The sequence below is a fragment of the Miniopterus schreibersii genome, assembly GCF_964146895.1.
Source record: "Miniopterus schreibersii genome assembly, chromosome: 11".
Taxonomy (NCBI): Eukaryota; Metazoa; Chordata; class Mammalia; order Chiroptera; family Miniopteridae; genus Miniopterus; species Miniopterus schreibersii.
Window position 1 is genome coordinate 9,399,688 of NC_138111.1, and position 17,301 is coordinate 9,416,988.

Consider the following 17,301-nt stretch of genomic DNA (forward strand, 5'->3'; position numbering starts at 1 on the left):
GTAGATAGAGCATGAGAGGAGGGTAGAGAGAGAGCGTAGCCTCCACTCTGGTTCTCTCAGAAGCCAGTGCGAAGGCATGTGCTAGGATTCGGGGCCCACTTTCATGCTGGATGTGGCTTGACTTGAAAGTTGACTGTAATTTTAGAAAGTAGGGAGTCAGCCACCGATGTATCCAGCAATCCTGAGTCCCCCTTATGCAAGCGCTCTTCTGAACACACAAGTAAGATGACAGGCTCAGCACGACTCAGATATTTTAATGAGGAAAAATGGATGTAAACGGCAGAATCTTAAATGCATTAATTTTCAACATTGTGAAATTAATTGGCTCCCAACTATAGCCCGTGCCTGTAGCAGTTGGAGTTCTGAGGAGCTTCCAGTTTTTTCTGTCACCTTTAGCCAACATTTCTGGGTTCAGTGGCGAATAAAGACCTCTTTGTTTAATCAGAGTTGAATCATGTTTTAAGAAGTTGGTATAACTAAAATTATATTTCCAGTTTCTATGAAATAGAAAAGGAAGAGATCAGCAGATGTTTTATGGAGCCTTCCCTCTACCTTGCCGTGACGCGGGGCATCCAGAGGGACTCCAGGTGATAAACGGTGGCAGCCCAAGGTGCTGTCAGAGCTGGAGGAGAAAGCGACTCCCTCGGCCTGGTGGGTCAGGGAACACTCTCCAGAGAAGGTGACGATTGCCGTGGGCCTGGAGGGAGGCCAGGAAGAAAGGGGGAGGATGCCGATCTAGCGGGAGGCCAGTTAGGAGAACGGCACAGCGGTCCGGGGAGATCTGAGGAGATCTGAATCAGGCACCGATCCTGGGCACAGCCGGGAGAAGTGTTTTAGCCCTCCTGGTGGGCGGTGGAGTGTGGGATAAGCAAGAGAGAGGGGAGGGCAGAGATCACAGAAGGTTAGAGGTGAGCAGGGTAGACCTCACGGGAGGGGGAGGGGGAGAGACCAAAAGAGTGGGCAAGGGAAGAGCCTGTGGGTTCCCGTGAGCATGCAGCCGAATGCAATTTAGAAAGAAGGCCTGTGGCCAGCATTCAAATCATCTACTGCGGCCACTCAGCCCTTTGCGGGTGCCCTGGGCTTCGAGAGCCTGGGCGAACACTCGCCTGCGCCGTTGTTGCAACACCTGAGAGGGAGCGGGTTCCGTTGTCAGGTTGCAGGCATGAAGGAAGACAAGCCCCTTGCGTTTACCTGCCCCGGATCTCTTGATTCTGTCATTCTGTCCATCTTTACTGATGCCACCCTTGCCCAGGACACCGTCCTCTCTGGATTGGATGGCTCTAAGGCCCTCGTAACTTATTTTCCCCTCACCTGCTCTTGTCTCCATCCATTTTATTTTTCCTCGCAGGAGCCAAAGTGATCTTTTCAAAACTCAGATCTAACTGGGTTGAGTTCCTGCTTAAAACCCTTCAGTGGCTTTTCACTTCTTCGTAGGCTAACGATAAAACCATGTGAAACGCCTCACGAGGCTTTGCGTGATCTAGTCTAGACCAGCAGTTCACAAAGTGAGGTCCTCGGGCCACCAGGTCCTCCAGAATCTCTGCAGGACACCTGGAGGGTCAAAACTGTTGTCATCATAACAATACTAAGACATCCCTTGCCTCTCTGCCGTGTTGACTTTGGCACTGATGGTGTAGAAGCAGCTCTGAGTGCAAACGGTACTAGCAGTCACTGTGTTCTTTGCTCCCAGTTTAAAACAAACAAAAAACTAGATTCACTTAAGAAAGTCCTTGAGGAAGCAGTGCAAGTTATTAATTTACTTAAATCTCAGCCCTTGGGTGCACTTCTTTTTAATATTCTGCGTGACACAGGGGCAAGCGTAAGCCGAAGCTCTTCCCTGCCTCCTGAGCAGACCCTTGACCTAGAGATGCAGACCTGCGCCTCGTCTGACATCTCTCCTAACAGCCCATGACCCCCCAAAACAGCTTTCTTCCCATTGCTCCATCAGTCTGTGGACGAAAAAGGGGCCGCAGACTAAACCTGACAAGCTCGGGGAGGCCTGCATGGCAGCCCAGCAGACTCAGACTCTGAAAGTAACGACAGGATGGCCCGAACACAAAAATTCCTAACCAGGAGCGAGTCGTGGTGGGCAGTCATGTCCTAGGCCTGTAGCTTCCTGACAAAGGTCAGTCTTTACCTTAAGTGAGCCTGTCTATTGTCTTTTTACATCTAAGATAACATACCTTTGAAACATCAGAGTAACCTTCCTTTCCAGTCCTCTCAGGGCATAACCTCCCACCAGAGCAGGAGACCCCAGAGCCCCTCATTGTTACCGTGCCCCACCCCCGCCGCACACCGTCTCTCTGTGATGTAAATGTTAGTTATGAACTATATCCTGTACCCACCAACATAAAACAAGTAGGTGTCTCTCTATTTTGCCTTTTGATCCAATCCCAGAGATTTCCCTGCTTTGCTCTCTCCGCCCCCTTAACCTACAACCAACGGACTTCATGTGACCCTCCTTACGTCTCCTCCTTTGATTCTAATGCATAAAATAAGCAACAAAACTGCCATTCTCTGGAGCATTTTCTCAATCCGTCGAGGTGTTTTTTTTCCCCCTGGCAATTGTAGTCAGTTTTGCCTCAAATAAACTCATGAAAATTCTCTACAGGTCTGGACGTTTCTCAACATCAACAAGTTCCTCCACCTCTCTCCCTTCTGCTACAGGGCCTTTGCACATGCAGTTTCTTCTGCCTAAAACACAATTGTTTCCTCATGCTCCAATATTCTCTTATTAACTTCTACTCACTCTTACCATGATAGCTCAGGAAAGCCTTTCTTTCCCTGTATCCGTTACGTCCAATCTCATCCCCTCCCTTCAGAGCTAAACTCTTATGTCCCTCCTTTATCATTTCCCCTTTGTGCCTCTTTTACAAGTACCACCTCCTCTGCTGTCTGTTGTATTATATTAATCACCACCTGTCTGATACAACAGAAAGGGAAAATTAACTGACATTTTCAGCGCTAAGGGAGCTGGCTGATGAATCTTTTCCTTGAGATTTCATACATTTTTAAGAGGGTCCTCACACACCTCTTTACAGGCTCTGGTGTAATTTACTCTGTGGTTTCTTTTCAGCTCAGGAAGAAAAGCATCTGCATTTTGTCATTAATGAAGCCGATTTTCCTGTCTCTTATAGTCAGAATTCCCTGCAGTGGATACTTATTTTTTGTATCTGCCAAACTGCCCATTTTAATGGTACATCATCTTTTCTGTGAGCCCCAACCCCTTGAAGTATAAACTCAGACCTCCTCTCTCCTCAGGATCAGTGGGAATTAGCCTTATTATTCAATTTTCCTTTGCAAAAAAAAAAAAGTGTGTTATCTTGATCTATCAGTCTGCTGTGCTGCTCTGAAAGGTTTGATGAGCTTTGCTTTTTGAACTGTTGGAGAAAGCCTTTGTAACAGCTCCGGCTCTCGGTGCTGCGGCAGGGAGGTCTGGGAGTGGAGCTTCTCCTGGCAGCTAATGATCCCGCACAAGCCTCTTTTCCCCATTTGTGAAATGAAGGGTGTTCACCGGACCTCATTCTGCTCCGAGACTGTGGGATCCAAATGCATCCCAAGGCCCGCTACGTGCCCAGGCCGTGCTGGCTACCGAGCTGGGCTGCAGCTGCAGGAGAAACAAGCTTGTGTTTCCAGAGAAGACGATGGTGTCCTTGGAAACCAAATACGAAACCTGTGAACCATTAGGTGCAGTACAGACTGATAGGCATTTATAATATATACTTAGGTACACACGCGTGTCTCTATGTTTATTTAGATACACACGTATACGTACGTGTATATATATATAGGATGCTCACCTTGTGCCAGAGTCTCCGCTACATCCTGGGGCATGGTGGAGACAGATTGAGGACAGCGTATGAAGGTCAACTCTCAAGAAATCATAGGCCTATAATGGAGACAATAGAATATACAGCCCACTGGACACCAAAGCTCACCAGGCAGGACACGTGCGATAAGGAACATAGAGCGAGAGGCCCTCAGAGTGTGCAGACATCATTGAGAAAAGCCGCAGAGGACGATGGCGGGAAAGCAGCCAGGGTTGGCACCCAAATTTCTTTGCTGAGAGTGCGGTGGGGCCCGTGGCACCCTCAGGAAGACGGGTGAGCGAGGTGGCTGGTCTGATGGGACAGTGCCCTGTGGGACGATCGCCGTAGTGTCTTGAGGCATATTTCCAACATTCGCCAAGTTGTTCGTAGTTCGTGGGCATTTCAGTTCTCTCTCAAACGGGGGGTTGAGTATCGCAGGCCGCAGAGACAAGGCTGGGGCGGTCTGGAGAACACACTGCGCCCCCTCGCATGCGTCTGGCCTCAGAGCGGCCGATTGCAACCTCTCAGCCACCGGCTTCCCGGTCCTCTGTCTGGGCAAGGCCTCTGGGGGTGTCGGGGGGCCGTTGCCATTAGCATGTGCTCTCTGCCCCAAGCGCCTTAGATCCTTATGGAGCGCTCTCAGCGCCTGACAAATGTGACAGCTGCCGCTCAGGCAATTTCCTGGTGAATGGCTGAGCCAGGTGGAGTGGGCAGATAGCTGGCCTCGCCGCGCGGGGCAAGCTAATACCAATCATTAGGCCTCTGAACCTTGCCGTGCTACCAATTAATAGGCGAATAAGGGAAAACGAGTAATTAGAGGGGTTCCAGCCCACCGGCTGTGCCGCCCTGCCCGAGTGCCCCCCATCTCCTGGTCGCGTGAGGCAGAGCACAAATCCAATTACTAGAAGGGCGCTGGATTATAGGGCTTCCAACATCGATGACCACCGTCCAAGGGAAACATAAATGAGCACTTACTGCGGCCAGAGTCTGTGCTAGGAATGAGCCTTTACCCATTTCCCCTCAAAACTGCCCTTTCTCAGAGGTGCAGAGGTCACCGCGCAGAGAGGCGGCCTGACCGCGGCGCAGAACTGGATTCAAACCCAGGCCTGCCGGCCAGGTCCGAGCCCTGAGTCTCTCCCTCCGTCCACTCTGCGCTGGCCGCCGCGCTGGCTGCTCACGCACACCCCTCCTTCAGGCCCTACGCGGCCCTGAGGGCCGGGCCGGCAGTGGGGAGTCAGTCCCAGTACACCCGCCTGGGACCAGAGAGGTGGCTGCTGGCTGGGTCCGCGTGGGGAGCTGCAGGCGGAGCCCGGTTTCTGCCCGACATAGATTCCCTGGCCATTCCCCCGGCTTTGTGGGCCTTGTCTACATGGGGATAAATGCCCTGGGGCCCTGATGGCTGAGCCCTCAGCATCCTGGCACCCCCATAGCCCATAAGGCCCTTGTCACAGCAGCACCCTGGGGAGTCAGGAGCTCTGGTCCTTCTGATCCTTGGCCCAGGACTCTGCCAGTGCCGGCCAGCTGGCTGGCTCTGCGTGATCATGTGCACTCCTGGAGCAGGTGACCTCCAGGGCCAGCATTCTCTGGTGCTGATTGATTAGGGATTGAGTTTATAGTTTATCACCAGCCATAAACCTGAGTGACAGGTCTTGAGATGTGGAGCATGGTCTTAGTAATTGTGTAACTGAGAAAATGAACCAACTTGTGTCTGAGTATCCCCCCAAATGATCACTTCTGGTTACTCTCATAAGCCCTCAAACTGCCTGAGTAAAAGAGCTCCTGGAGGCCAAGTGCCCTGAAGTACTGAGCACCTTTCTCTCTCCCCTTGAGCCCAGTTACCACTGTTGTGTGTTTTACCCCATAACGTACAAATCACAGCAACATGGTCCTCCTGGGAGTCCCAGCTGGTCCAGCCAGGAGCATTGCCGCGCAGGTCTCCTTTGACTCAAATTTACTGTGTGGTCAGAATTGGTTTCCCTGGACCTCAGTTTTCTTAGATGATAGAATTAGACTGGACCATCTTTAAGGACCTCTTCTAGTGCTCAAATTCTGTGATTTTCCCTTTATTGACCTCTCTTTGCCTCTCATTTGGGGAATGCAATGTTCCCTGTAAGCGACCTCTTTTCAAATGGCAGGCACTTATTCCACTAGTCACCAAAATTTAACAGTTTAGTCACCTAAAATTGAAAATCTTTACAAAGCGTACATATATTTATTTTCTTAACCACAGTCGATACTAACTTTCTTCTTGACGAGTTAGGGCCATCATTTTGAACATCAAGCTATAAGACCTTATTGCCCCCAAAGAACTGTGACTCGCTCCCCTGCCTTGTTCTACAATTGCTCAAAGGAGCAAAGTGGCCCGTGGGGGTCACACAGCTCGAGAGGGACAGAGCGAGGGTCCTCAGAGTCCGCCTGCTGGTCCCTGTCCAGCACACCCCTGCTTCCTGCTGCTTGTCAATTGTGTTCTGAGACATGTTGCCCTGAGGACCTTGCCCATGTTCCCAGCACTTAGCAAACGGCCCAGCGCGGAGTGAGCACCGGTTCCTCTTTGAGGAGCAAATAAGTGAGCTTGTGTCCCCCACGCAGGGCTCTGCTTTGTAGCTCTGGTGTCTGGTTTTGATGTTTTGTCCGCCCCTCCCCACCACATTTATCATACACACCCCATGGCCGGGAGAGAAGCTACAAATGCCCCCGGCTCTCCTAAAATAAATTGCATGAGTTTATGGAAACGCTCTGTAGTTCTTGGGCCCTTGGGGCTCTCTTCATGTTTGGAGGCTATGTTTTGAGAGCTGAGATTGTCTGAAAGTGCGTATTCTACTTAAAATCATGGGGTTGTCTCTAGTAAGCTACAGATTAATATTTTTTTGGTCCAAATGAGAAGAAATAAGTCATTTTATACCAGTGTGGCAAATGTATGTCGTGTGTGTGCATAAAATTGAGTAAAAGTTTTTAAGAAACTCTAACATGACTATAAAGAAATAGCATCAAGGTGGAAGAGAGCATAGAGGAGATAAATGGCAAGGAAAAAAATAAACAAAAGTAAAGAAATAGCATCGAATTTTCTAGAAATAGTAGCCTTTACCACGGAGGGGCTGATTGAGAGGTGGTTCTGAAACAGAATTCTTGATCTTTCTAAATCATAGACAATGTGTGTCCCAAACCCCTTCCCTCCCACCCCTTTCCCTGGTTCTCTGCCATCTACTCTGATACTTTAAGATCGTGTTCCCTGGAGGTCCCCCGTCAAAATCATCTGGCTGCATATTCAATAATATCAAAGTCTCTGGGCTTGAGGCCAGAAACACGCATTTTAACAAGCTCTTTGGGTTATTTCTTAAGTGCACCAAAATCTGAGGGTTATTGGCCTCTACAGTAAGATCCAAACCCAATACCACAGGACATAAGATCCTCCATGACCAGGTCTTGCCACCTTGCAACCTAATCTTCCGCATCTCTTGCCTCCAGTGATCCTGTCTGCAAACCAAATAAATGATAACTCATGACCCGGCAGCCCAGCCACCCTTCCTTCTGTACAGAACACTCATTCGACCTTTTCTTGGCCCACCTCACTCCTAGTCTCCCACCAATGTCCTGTTCAGGATGAAACCTCCCAGAAGTCTTCCCTGACTTCTCTTAGCTTCGAAAGATGCCCATTTTCTATGTTCTTGTAATCCTCAGTGTTTTATTTCAAAACTAATAGACACCTTTTCACCCAGAGACTGTGAACTTCCTGGGAGCAAGGAAGAGGCCTCATATGTCTCTAGATTCCTTTACCTGGCAGTGCCTTGCCTCTAGTAGGAGCTCCATCCGTGGTTTTGGCTGTTTTTTTGAGATCTACTGATCTAAAAAGTTGGATCAGAGTTCAAGGAGAGGCAGTTTGTAGAGGATAATGGTGCTGACATTTGTTGAACAAAAATTGTTACGGTGAAGGTCAAATTCCAAGGGGAAAGTGTAAAACCTACAGACGGTGATGATAACCCTGCCCCCCTCTCTGTACACGGGATACCGATAGAGCATGTGCTCTGTGTCAGACGCTGTACTAAGAGCTGTGTAAGCACCATTTCAATTAATTTTTTACAACTGTGCTATTGGGGGGGGGGCATTACTTTCTCCATTTGATGGGTGAGGAGACTGAATTTTAGAGACAGGCAGTGCTGTGCCAAAATACAGCTAAGTTTGTAGGATCCAAAGCCAAGCGTGACTGATGCCAAAGCTACCTTCAACCTTGAGGAGAGAGAATGACTGGAGGGAGACACAGCAGGCGACATGGAAGAGAGGAGCCGGTCTTAGGTGATAGGAGATTGGACCCGAAACCCCCCTCTGCCACTGACCAGCTCTGAGACCGGCCACCGGCTGCTGCTCCTCGCCCGCCTCAGACTCCTGGCTGTGCCACAGCTTGATAAAAGCGCCACCTCCGAGGGCTGTGAGGGAGCCTCCGGTGTCCTCAGCCCAGCGCCTGGCACCCGGTCAGCGCGCAGTGGATGCCAGGTCATTGTCCCGCCGTAGGGTTGTCCTGAGAATGAAAGGAATGAATGAATCTGGTAAGTGCTTCGTGAACTGTATGGCACTGAACACGTGAGGAGAGGAGAGGAGGTATTTTCAGATCCTAAGCAAAGCGTGGCCAGCAGAGCCCAGGAGGCCCGGCGGGGAGAGCACGTGGGCAGCAGGGGGAGCTTCGCAGCGCCTGGCGCTCCAGGCCAAAGCCTTGTGCTGGGAACGGCCGTGGGCAGTGGGCCCAGACCTGGCCCCTCTGAAGCAGAGACTTCACAGCTAGAAACTCGTGGCTACTTCCTGGCAGGCACAAGGGAAGGGGAACTTCAAAGTGTGTGTCGGGATCCCCTTATGGTTCTTCTAAAGATTAAAAACACCCTCAAAAGATGAAATAACCTCAGAGCCTTCGCGTGGGTATAGCGGTGTCTTTCTGAGGGGAATTCAGAGCCCGGGAGAGATTGATGTGGCAGGATCCTCGGAGCTCCCGCGGCGCAGGAAGGTGGGACGGGGAGATGGAGGCTTTATCTTCTGAAGGGCGGCCTGCGCCTCTGATCCTGAGAGTAGAGGCCCCGGGTGCGAGGCTCTCCCCCTAATGGGTGATGTTCTCCAACAAAGTGTGGAGTTGGAGGAAGGGAGGAGGGAGCCACCATGCATTCATTCGTCCCACAAACCTGCCCCGAGCAGACGCTGCGCCAGGCTCTGGACTAGGCTCTGTGCGCAGAGAGATTCAAAGGGCCACTGAGGTGCGTGTGTCTGGCAGGGAGGCAGGTGGGAGCCCGGGAGAGTGCTGCTATAAGAAGCCATGGGAGCCTAGGGAGGAAGCAACTCGCTCTGCTTGAGGGTGTCTTGAGGGCTTCCCTGAGGAGGGAGCCCCTGAATCTGAAGAATGATAGCTGTTTACGAGAGGAGGAGAGAGGGCGTCCCAGGCAGAGGGACCGGCACGAGCGGAGTCCCGGGGTCATGAACAGGCCTGGCGTGTCCAAAACAAGGGAAGGAGGATCGTCAGGGGAGGGGTGGCCCGGGCGCCAGAGGCTGGCAAAGGGGACGGAGCCAGGCAGTGGGAGACCTCACCCACCCAGCCTGGGACCCTGGGCGCCAGGGCCTCTGAGCTACCAACAAGCACTGCGGTGAGTCACTCTCTCTGGGTTTTAACTTCAGCCTTAGGGACAAAGCCGCATACCCGCTGTCTGTCATGTTCTCTGGTCCCTGGGTCTTCCCTTCAGAAATGTCGTGGTAGAAGATTGGGATTGAAATGGGGGTTAGAGATCTATACGGAGCCTTTCAGGGGAGAAATGGAGAGCAGGGTGCCTGACTCCTGCCCTCCTCGATTTCGGCTGGGCCCCTTCTCCTTGCCATGGTGAGAGAAATTTCTCGTAATGGGATGATATCGTTGGATTAGAGCAGGTTGAAAAGAAACAAAATCAATATTTTGCCATTTGTTTCATGATACAGAGCCCCAAACCTGCTTATAGACATCTTGGTTAGCTTCCAGCCCCTTGTGACAAATGACTGTCTCAGAGAGAGATAAAATGTCTCTCAGGAGCCGGAGGAAATCTCCGGAACGAATTCGAGATGATAAAAGTAGCTGGGCTTGACGGTTTTGCTCAGGTTAAAAAAAAAAAAAAATGCCTGTTATCCCCACAGGTATTTCTGCAGGAAATTGCCTGGGTCTGTTTTTCCTCTCTTCTTTCTGGAAGAGCCCAATTTCTCGCTGACCCCTGCCTTTTCAGCAGGGCTCTCTGCCAAGCACTCCTCTCCACCTGTAAACGTCTCGTCTTCATCCATGTAGCCCTCACCTGCCCTTCCCCGTGCCCTGCTCTGCCAAGTCTTCCCCATTTGCCTCTGAAAGGCTTCTTCTTAGCATCTCCTAACTCTGATTTTACATCGTGGTTAAAACTAACCAACCGGCCAACCCTGCGATGCGTCTAGAGAACTCAGGGACCAGGAAAACCAGGGCTGCGGTCCTTGCCCCCCTCTCTCTGCCCCACCTTGTAAAGCAGCACCATTATCAAGCTGGGAGGGGAGGGAATGTTCAAGAGTCCAATTCAACGGTGTCACTGTGCACTGAGCACCTACTAGGTGCCAGGCCTTGTGTTGAGTGCTGGGAGCATGAGAGAGTTAGTTGCTCACCCCCGCTGGGGATGTCTGGGAAGACTTTGTGGAAAGCCGATGATTACGCTAGTCTGAAAGCAAACACTACAGAGGAATTCTCTCATTTGAGGACGAAAACCGGAGTGTCACCTCCCTCAAAGCTAAAGAGAGGCAGCATGACTCTGACAAGAAGGCTCCACTGGAGCCCAACAGGTCAGGGGTGGAGCCCTGAGTAGCTTTTGTTTGCCCTGTGAACAGGGAAAGCCACTTACTCTCAGTGAACCCCAGTTTCTGCACTTGTAAAGTGAAGTGCATGGCATCTAGAGTTGTTGGGACCATTAAAAGATGAATACTCTCTTAAACCGCGTAGAGCCATGCCTGGCCCAGACGGTGTCTCCATAAATGTTGGTGTCACCTGTTTCCAAAAGTGTGCCTGCCCTTTGCAGTTTTTGAACAAGCAAAACCAAAACCAAAACCAAAAACAAAATGGTAATGCTAAAAACAAAATTTTGGAAAAAATGGAAAAAAACATCCCAGCCCTCAACCTCAATTTCTCCCAACCAAGCGAGTGCTTCTCTAGACCCTGTCTGCTTGCAGATGTGCCTTTCATACTTGGTGGTAATTTGCAAACGATTTGAATTCCTCTGGTTTTCAAGGGACTGGATGGCATCCACTCCCCCCACCCCCCACCCCACACTGCTCTGTGATCCTTGTGATCACCCTTAGAGAAGAGCCCAGGGTGCGGGTGACCACAGTTTATCCCGTCACTGGATGTTTATGTGGTAGTCGAGTTTGTTGCTTAAACAAAACCCAGCTCTGGAATTACTGAGTCAAAGGGAAAGCTTGTCTGTAAAGGTTGTGCTGCAACGTGCCAGTTTGTTTGTCCAAAGGGCTGTGCCTGCTGCTCGGCCGCCACCCAGGCCTGCGTGTGCCCATCCCCTGCAGAAGCGTCAGGCGCTGCCGTTGTGAAAGCGGTGGCTGATTTCAGGTGTGTAAGCTGGTGTTTAAATGTCTTTGGTTGTTAATGAGGATGAACACGTTGCCACATAACCGTTAATGTTTATTGTTTATGTTTTATTTTATGGGACTTGGAAATTCTCTGCCAGTAATCCCTGTCCATTGAACCATTGGGATTTTGAGGTTCGATGCACACACTTGCACGCACGCACAATACAAATATTGACCCTTTACCCTGGACATGACTGGGCAGAGGTGACTACAGTCCCCCTGACCAGCACGCACCCATAGTAGAGGGGGATGGGAACCTGTTTGGGACACTGATTTCAGGGCATGATTCCCCCTCGCTGTTTGGGGAGTGGACCTTCCTCCAGAACTATAGTAAGTGACGGCAGAGCCTGCCAGAGGGTTTCCATGCTCAGAGTCACTTCCAGGCTCAGTGAGTCTCAACCCTGTGGTCAGTCAGCGAGGTCTTTCTCTTGCCTCCAGGGAACTGGAATGTCACCGTGGGCCTCACGTCTCCTCTGGCCCAAGGTCGGCGTGCTCCCAAGGCAGTCACCAGCCTCGTGTAGCCCCAAGAATACCTCCAGGACTCTGGGAAGAAATGTCACATTAAAAATTCAGCAGTGACTCTGAGGAGGTGACGGCTCCAGGGCCACCGAGGATAAGCGTCAGTGCACCTGAAGGCGCGGAAATCGGGCGCAGCACACTTGTATTACGTTTTTTAAAGAGAGTATCAGTAAGGGGAAAACAGAGGGGCCAAGTTCTTGTGGGGCACTCGGGAGAAACCCTGGCCTGTTCCCAAAGGGTTAGTGGTCCGTCGTTCAGTATAGATACACCGTTTTCCATGGATCCCGCTCAGCCGGCTCAGCCCAGCTGGTGGGTTTCAGAAACGCCCTCTGGAAGGAGGGGAGAGGGTGAAGAACAGCCGCGGCAGCAGTGGGAGTTGGGCGAGTGCTGGCTGTTTGTAGGTAGCGTGCCAAGCGCCTTAAAGGTGTTATCTCCATGATCCTGGGAGCACAGAGGAAGGGGGGTTAGTCTGTGACTGCCAGGCGGCCCAGGCCCCTCTGCGGGCTCAGAGACGCTCTCCAGGGCCGACCATCAGCCCCTTGGGCGTTTCTCATCTCTTCTCCTAACAGAGGAGGCAGCGTGAGCACCGAAAGCCCAGGGTGGCTTCCCTAGATGTGGCTCCAGGCCTCATCGCAGGGCTCTGCCCTTCTCGCTGTCTGCTCTGCTTCCTCGCTGCTCCCCAACAATCCCGCGCCCCCTCTTTGTCTAACCGTCCCCGATTGGAGCGCCTCCTAATTGTGATCGCTAAAGCTGAAACTCTCAAGGTGCTGCAGGAGCTCGCACAAATAAATCAGCAGGTGAGAGAATTTCTCCTGAGGGGGGCGCAGCCCCGGGGAAGGATTACTGAGGTTTAATTTACACAGCAGCTGTGCTTCTAAAAGGGTGTGTAAATCAGTCCTCCGGTAATTGAAAGGCACTAGGAAAAAAATTGTTACTTAGAGGAATCCTGTGGTGAGCTCTTTTGTAAAACAAATCCCCCTGATCCTTTGAGTCTGGCTCTGAGACGTCACCTCTTCCGGGAAGTTCTCTCTGATCACCCCACCCCCCCTCCGTCCCCTGACTAGATAAAGTCCTCCTTTATCTATGTGCCCTTAGGACGTAGGCTGGTGCCTCTGCCTGGCACCGTGATCCAGCCTGCCCTGTGATATAAATAGATCTTGGTACAAAAAAGGTGTGAAATGAATGTTTGCTGAGTGAAGAAAGAAGGAACCCGTGAATTAGACTCCTCTCCCTGGAGGAGGGACGTATGTCCCAGTTAACTCTTCCTTAGCACACGGCCAGCAAGAGTCTTCCTCTGGGATCTCCCTCTCCCTTGGTCAGCAGATATTTGGATGAATAAACCGACTAAAAACAAATTAGCCTCTCTTAATTTACCCTTTGTGTAAACCCCTCTGTTAACAACAAAGAGACAACTAATTTTAAGATTAGAAATGTGTTGGCAAGGTAATTAAAAAATGGAAGGATGCCTTCCAGGCTGCTCACAGGTTAACTGGATGTCCTTTTCTTTGTCTTCTTTTTTCTTTTTTAAAATATGTCTTTTTTGATTTCAGAGAGAGGAAGGGAAAGGAGGAGAGAGAGAAACATCAATGATGAGAGTCGTTGATCAGCTGCCTCCTGCACGCCCCCGACTGGGGATCAAGCCCGCAACCCGGGCATGTGCCCTGACCAGGAATCAAACCCTGATCTCCTGGATCCCAGGTCGATGCTCAACCGCTGAGCCACGCCGGCCAGACTGGATGTCCTTTTTCTTCTTCCCTTCCCCAGGTGAGGGGTCCTTGGCCCTCAGTAGTGGGCACGAGCGCTCCTCCCGCTTTGAGAACGCTTCCTCTCCTCTGACGGGGCTGCTTGCATTTCTGTCACTCACGAGGCTGAAATGGCCATAGCCCTGTTTAGCGGCGTGAACTTGGGGGCTGCAATCTCAGTGACCGGTCCCTGTGTTAGAGCAGACACACAATAGTTTCGAGGGGGAAATCTTGGCCTTGGCCATAGACCTTCCTGGGGCCCACCCTGTGGAGATGGGGTGGCCACCTATTCCGGTCCAAGTCTTGTTGGGCACATCAACTTAAGAAAAGGATTTGATTGACTACCAAAGAAAATAGCTTGGGTCTAAATTTGCAAGATGGTCTATCTCCTTCCCAGTGGTTGGCTGCCTGGCGACGCCCACAGTAGTTTACTAGAAGGATCCGGATCCGTGTGGTCTCGATTGTTGGGTCCAGCGGGACCGGCAGAGCGCTGCTCTGTGGACCACTGTGCCCCCGCCTCACTGAGTCAGCTTCGGCGCTCGCTCTGCGGTGGGAGACGTTATTAAGAAGCACTGATTTTAAACGTACATCGTCTGCGGAAAGAACTGAAACAGCGCGTGGCACAGAGTTAGATAGCTTCGAGTATCAGCTGTTTTGTTAGGATGCTCTGGAGGGCGGCATGCCTGCCTCACTCGCTGTTTCACCACAGGGGACATTTCTCTCTGGCATCAGTTCCAGGGAAAGCTGGGCTTCTCCTTGAGCACCTGGTATGTCTTCTGTATCATAACAGCTTGTTGTCAAGGCGAATTTTTCAACTTTTGTGTCCCTCTTTCCTTTGGTTATCAGGAAGCTTGGAGCCGAGTCTGTGACCCTGCCCCCCTTCCCACCGTCCACAGTGCCGACCATTGAAACACTTGTTTCTTTGTGTTTAGTTCAACTTCAACCTTATGTTTTTATCCTACCCAGGCTCTTTCTTTAACCCTATTTACATGTGAATCCATTTTAAAGCATCTGCCTATTTACTTACCTACCTACCTACCTACCATCTATCTCTGCAAGCTACTGCATAGTCTTTTTTTCAAAAGAACATGCATGTGTTATTTAAATCAATATTTAAAGTATTTCAGAGGACAAAACAACCCAAGTGTTTGTCTCTAATGAATGGATTACAAAATGTGATCTATTCCTACAATGGAATATTATTTAGCCTTAAAAAAGAAATTCTGACATATGCTACAACATGGATGAACCTTAAGGACATTATGCTAAATGAAATAAGTCAGTCACAAAAGACAAATACTATATGATTCCACTCATATGAGGTACTTAGAGAATCAAATTCATAGAGACAGGATGTATAATGGTGGTTGGCAGGGCTGGGAGAGGGGAGAAGGGAAGCTAGTGTTTCAGAATTACAAGCGGAAAAGAGCCCTGGGGATGGAGGGTGGTGATGGCTGCCGAACAGTGTGAATGTATTTAATGCCACTGACTGTACACATAAAAATGGTTAAGACACTAAATGTTATGTTATATGTATTTTAACACAATAAAAAACTCATTATTTTAAAGTATTTCAAAGGAATGAAACTCTTAAAGTTGTATTGCCATCTTGAGAGTAGCCCAATATTGATTTTATTAAAAAGTACAGAAATGGATACTTTAAATTCATAATTAATTAAATTAGTCCCTATTTTCTCCATCCTGTAGTCTAACTTCTAATCTTTGTAAAACATCCCTGTTAAATGGACATTTACTTTTTTATTGACAAATACCATTCACAGAGAACAGTGCATGGTTCAGTCCTGCACTGTATACTGCTCAGTGCATAGTGTACTGCCCAGTGAATTATAAAGGGAACACGCTGGGGTAACCAAATCCGGGACAAAAAATGGGACATCACCAGACGCGAGCCCTCCCCTCCAGACCCCCTCTACCCCCCACCCACTGCCTCCTCCCCACAGGTAACCGCCATCCCGATTCCTAACACCACCTGTTCTTTTTGCCTGTTTTTTAACTTTACATATAAATGCAGTTGAACAACCTAGATTCTTTTGTATCTGGCTCCTCTCACTCAACATTACGTTGGTGATAGTCATCTGTGTTGTTGCATGAAGTGGGAATTCATTCATTTTCATTGCTGTAAGGGATTATATTTGGAAAACGTACCCCAATTTATTTTTTCTACATTTTATAATTGTCAAGTTGTTTCCAGTGTTTGGTTGTTATTTCATGTCTTTTGGGGGAACAAGACAGGTAATAGAAGAAATTAAATGGGTGAAAGAATGAATGAATGAATGAGTGAATGAATGAATGAATGCATTTTTTAAATTGTTGAAGATAATGCCTCTTCACTCCTAGCGGTTTGGCTACAGAGCCTCTAGGACCAAGTCCCTCCCCATCGGAACTTCTCGGAAAGCCCCTACATTGTCCTTCATGCGACTATCCGAGACCCAGCTTGGGTGGCACCATTCATTCATTCATTCATTCAACAAATATATATTGAACGTCTACTATTGAGCATGCATGCGTTGTTTGGGGCTCTGGGGATACATCAGGCATGAAACAGGTGGCAGTTGCTACCCCCACAGAGCACACGTTCTAATGGCATGGAGTTGCCCCCCTCACACTCTATTTCCCGTCACTCGGCGACCTCCTGTGGGCGCTCTTCCCTGCATCGGCCCAGCTCTGTTAGGCCTCACTGAGCCTGGCCCTGCACATCCAGCCCTCAAGCAAGGATGTGAGGAGCACCCCGCCCCACCCCACCCCATCCCCAGTCACCCGCCCCCCACGTTCCAGACACCTCAGCTGCCAGTGCTGGTCTCTGCCTCAGCGGCTCAGAGTTGGCTGCTCCCCACACCCCTGGCCGGCGATCGTAAGGTGCCTGGGTCAGTGGGGCTCACCTCCTGTTTCCCTTTGTTCAAGAATCACAGGCCTGCACTGCCTACTGGCCAATGGTAAAAACACTTTCCTCAAAAATTGTCTCAGCTTTATGGTTTAAGGCAGGAGGGTAGATTTGCTATTGCCCTGTCAGGGCCCAGAGCGGCAGTGCACGCCCATCTTCCTAATGGCCCCATATTATTCCATTATATGGGCAGAACTTGATTCTAGTGGATTTTTTAAAGTGCAATTTATTTCCTGTAGAGCAATGAGAAATTTAAGATTTAGCGATTATACTCCGTCTTGGTCCCTACCTCCTGCTCACTTCACCAGGTGCTGGGATTGCCTTTTTCCTTTCTTGTTTTATTATGGTAAAATATACATAACCTCAAATTGACCATTTTAGTGACTTCAAAGTATACAGTTCAGGGTCATTAAGTTTATTCACAGTGTTGTGCAACCATCAATCCTAGTGGATTTTAAAGGTAAGTGTGCTTATTGAAGTTAAAATTGACTTCTTGTAGGCAACAGAAAGTATTGTGTGAATAAATATATGATTTAATCCTGTCACTGGAAAGAATATGTTTTGATTTATTGAAATGTTTTTGGCTACCGGTAACTGAAAACGCAACTTAATCTGGCTTAACTCAATTCAAGGAAATGAATTGTCTCCCATGAAAGGATGTCAAAAGCTAGAGTAGCTCTAGAGCTGGTTAGTGTGGTGGCTCCATGACATCATCAAGCCTCCAGGTCCTTCCTGTCCT

The 17,301-nt window shown here is 49.7% G+C and overlaps 2 protein-coding genes across 2 annotated transcripts in view; one reads left to right on the forward strand and one right to left on the reverse strand.

The window, feature by feature from the left end:
• TTLL11 (tubulin tyrosine ligase like 11) overlaps positions 1 to 17,301 on the forward strand; it is a gene marked incomplete at its 5' end in the record, with an annotated part of 175,079 nt that overhangs the window by 94,169 nt on the left and 63,609 nt on the right.
• The window catches only part of ZFP37 (ZFP37 zinc finger protein), a 308,781-nt gene continuing 295,731 nt past the window's right edge, over positions 4,252 to 17,301 (reverse strand). Inside the window, exon 5 of the transcript XR_013999791.1 lies at positions 4,252 to 4,262. The gene's annotated coding sequence lies outside the window, so the exon portion shown is untranslated. The remainder of the gene's footprint in view (positions 4,263 to 17,301) is intronic.